The sequence below is a fragment of the Zingiber officinale genome, chromosome 9A, assembly GCF_018446385.1.
Source record: "Zingiber officinale cultivar Zhangliang chromosome 9A, Zo_v1.1, whole genome shotgun sequence".
Taxonomy (NCBI): domain Eukaryota; kingdom Viridiplantae; phylum Streptophyta; class Magnoliopsida; order Zingiberales; family Zingiberaceae; genus Zingiber; species Zingiber officinale.
Window position 1 is genome coordinate 114,940,313 of NC_056002.1, and position 4,246 is coordinate 114,944,558.

Genomic DNA, 4,246 nt, shown 5'->3' on the forward strand with positions numbered 1-4,246 from the left:
GCAGAACAATGAAGGAGCTTGCAGCTCCTGATGAGGTTTTCAAATATTCTTGCATTACATATCCAGATTTGACAGGAGACTTCGAGCTTAGATCTGGATTGATTCATTTGCTGCCAAAATATCAAGGATTATCTGGAGAAGACCCAAATAGACATTTGCATGAATTCCATGTGGTCTGTTCAACCATGAAGCCACAAGGAATCTCAGAAGAAGATATCAAGCTGAGGGCTTTTCCATTTTCATTGACTGGAGTAGCAAAAGATTGGTTGTATTATTTGCCACCAGGATACATTACTTCTTGGATAGATATGAAGAAGGCTTTCTTGGAGAAATTCTTTCCAGCTTCAAGAACTACAATTATCAGGAAAAGTATCTGTGGGATTCAGCAAGTGGTGGGAGAGACATTATACGACTATTGGGAGCGATTCAAGAAATTATGTTCAAGTTGTCCTCAACACCAAATCAGTGAGCAGCTACTAGTCCAATACTTCTATGAGGGTTTGCTACTTATGGACAGAAGTATGATAGATGCAGCAGCTGGAGGAGCTTTAGTGAACAAGACTCCAGAACAAGCTAGGGAGCTTATTTCAAACATGGCAGAAAATTCACAATAATTTGGAAGTAGAGCTTTGACAACAAGAGGAGTTGGAGAGGTTCAAATGGTTTCCAATGAACAAAAGGAGATAAGAAGCTCATTATTGGAGTTAACATCTTTGGTAAAGCAATTGGCACTGAATAATGCTAATCAAGCTTCCATTTTGCCAAGTACACAGTTTCCATATCAATCGAAGGGAGTTTGTGGCATTTGTTCAAGCCAAGACCACAATTCAGAATTGTGCCCAAATCTTCATCAAGATGAGTCAGTAGCAGCATTTTTTAGAGCTCAGTTTCCTCAAAAATATGACCCCCACTCATCTACTTATAATCCTGGTTGGAGAGATCATCCTAATTTTAAGTATAGCAACTCATTCTATCAACAACCATTTTCAAATCAGCAGTTCAGCCACACTTCCAGCAATTTCCAGCAACCTCAGCAAAGTTTCCAGCAGCAAAATCAGCCTTTCCAGCAATATTATCAACCTGCAAATCAATTCCAGCAGTAATTTCAGCCTTTTCAGCAGTTTCCAAATCAAAATCAGCAATGGCAAGTCCAAAATCAGGGAGTTCAGCAGGGGCAAAATGCAATCCAAAATGCACTTCCAGCACCTTCAAGGTTAAGTTTGACCCAAGGAAGTTCTAATAACTCTTCTAATTCCGATTCACAACAGAAGATGGATGAATTGCTGCAACAAATTTTGCAACAGCAGCAATTATTTTTACAGCAGCAGCAACATCAACAAAGGACAGATTCAGCTTTGCAAAATCTTGAAAGACAGATTAGCCAACTAGCAACGAACTTAAATCAAATGCAAGCTCAAGGTTCAAGCAAACTACCTTCTCAAACAATGCCAAACCCAAAGAATGTGAGTTCGTTGACTCTTCGAAGTGGAAGAACCATAACCGAACCAATGAAGAATATTCCAATTGGATCAGATTTTGTTGCACCAGTACTGGATTCACCAGATCTTGCACCAAGAAATTTGAATTCAGAATCCACTCAACCAGTACATAACAGTGGAAGAAATACAGCAGAACAGATTTCAACAGATTTTGGTTCAGCAGAACAAAATGACTCGCAATCAGCTCCAATTTCAGCTCAAAATGTAGAGAAAGAATCACAACAGCAAGGTACTGAGATTTCTGCTCCTTTACCTTTTCCTCAAAGAAGAATCCAACAAAAGAAACATGTTGAGGAAGAGAAAGCTAGGGAATTTCAAGAACTTGTTAATTTGTTTAGCAAAGTGGAGGTGAATGTGCCCTTGTTAACCATGATAGAGCAAGTTCCGAAATATGCAAAATTTCTCAAGGATGTATGTGTGCATAAGAAGAAATTAAAGGGAAATGAATTAGTTAGCATGGGAAAAAATGTTTCTGCTCTTATTCGACCTATTCCTCAGAAGTGTGATGATCCAGGAGTTTTCACCGTGCCATGTACTATTGGAAATTATGTATTTGAGGATGCTATGCTGGATTTAGGAGCTTCTATTAATGTAATGCTGAAATCAGTTTTTCTATCATTGGGTATTGGTCCTCTACAGCTTACGGGAGTTGTTATTCAGTTAGCCAACCATAGTCAGGCTCATCCAACTGGAGTGATTGAGAATGTTTTGGTTAAAGTGAGTGACCTTATATTTCCAGCTGATTTCTACATTTTGGATATGGAAGGCGATGTATTAATGAATAGAGCTCCAATTATTTTGGGAAGACCGTTCCTTAAGACTGCCAGAACTAAGATTGATGTGCATGCTGGAACTTTATCTATGGAGATTGCTGATGTAGTTGTTCAATTCAGTATTTTTGATACGATGCAACAAAAGAAGAACCATTCTATTTTCAGTGTTTATAAATCTGAATGGCTGGATACTATGAATTTTATTGATGCGGATTATGATGAAATTGTTTCAGGCTCTAATGAATTGGGTTGTGAATCTAAACTTCCTGGAGGTTGTATTGATAACAGGGAAATAGTTGAGGTAAGATCTGATTGTGGTCAAACTTCTGTGGATGAATCTATAAGTGTAGGGGATTGCATGGAAGCATTACCCCAAGAATCACCTAAATTGGATGCAAGTGAAGATAGTGTAGGGACTTGTGCTATGGAGCCAAGCACCCAAGAATCACTACCATTTATTGTACCTTCATCAGAACTAGATATTGAATCACAGGAAATTTCAAAGGACAATGCAGAGGAAGTTGTGGAGCCAGTGAGACAATCAAAGGAATTAACTAACCAATTGAACTCTTTTTGTGTTAGCAATATTTTTTCTAATGGTGTTATTGAGATGCAGGAGGTGTCTACTGGTCAACCCTTCAAAGTGTATAGCAATCAACTTAAGAAATTCCTTCGGGGGAGGAAATGATGCAGAGTGGACAAGGTGGACAATAATGATGCAATTCACCAAAATCAAAGGGGAGTTCGTTCCAATTTAGCTTTTATTTTTGTTTTCACAAATAATAAGTCTTTGCTTTCACAACTTAGTTTTTAGTTCGTTTCTTTTAGCTTGCTTAGTTGCTTAATAAATTCTTTGTTTTCAAATAATAAGTTTAGTATAAGGGAATAAATTCTTTACTGTTTACAATTCCCTTATAGAATAAAGTTTGAATTTGGAATTTAAAAATGGTACCCCCTTGACAATTTTTCTATAACATGTTAGAAGTAAGGAATGTGAGCTAGATTTGAGAATCTATTTTGGGGCTTAATGTCAATAATGGATTTTTAATTTTCTTAAGGTTTCTACTTAGTAATGGACACTTGATTGGTAAATTGGATTGATACTTTTTCATGCCTAGTGAGGATGAGCCTTAATTGAGTGATGCACTTGTGTTATTGCACTCTAGAACTTGCTTTGATTCTTTCAAAATCACAATTCAATGGATTGAATCATGTTTATGAAGGTAAATCTATTTGTTTCTTTCTTCCACACAAAACCTTTCTATTCTTTTTGTTAATCGTCATATCATTTTATATTCTCTCATTTCTTAATCTTTTGGATGTGGGTACTTTTTTTGTTATATGATGAATTATTTGGCCAAGATGAACAAGGATTTAAGTGTGGGGGAAATGTGAAGTGGTTTTGAATGTTTGGATGCATTTATTAATGGCTGAAATTTAAATTCAAGACAATGATGTAGTTTTGGAATGGAAAACTTAAAAATTTACAGAATCAGGAAGAGAAACAAATTCAGCTAGTACAAAAGCAGTAATGTATTAAAAATTTAGAAGCAGTATCGAGAGGAAAATGCAGCATCAATGGTGTGCCAAGATCTAGAATTAAATGAGAAATAATTGTGGAAAGTTGTACATTATTTGGAGCTAGAAAGTTTAATTAGTTTAATGATGGGAAGTTCAGAGGTAGGAATTGTGCAGAATTGTGAAAATTGAGAGCTGTCTAATGGAATTGAAATAAGGAATTAAAGGAAGGGCAAACCTGCACACTACTGTGAGCAATAGTTGAAACTGATAAGTATGTATCAACTTAGTATTGCTAACATTTCAATTCGTTGAGGAAGCATTTGAAGGCATTGTGCTGTTGGAAACAATTTTGATGACATTTTTACTTATCAGTTTAAGTATCAATATGTTCATAAATCTGATTCTGAAATTGTAGTAAACATGCTGGTGGAATGTAGCAATAATTCTTGCAGC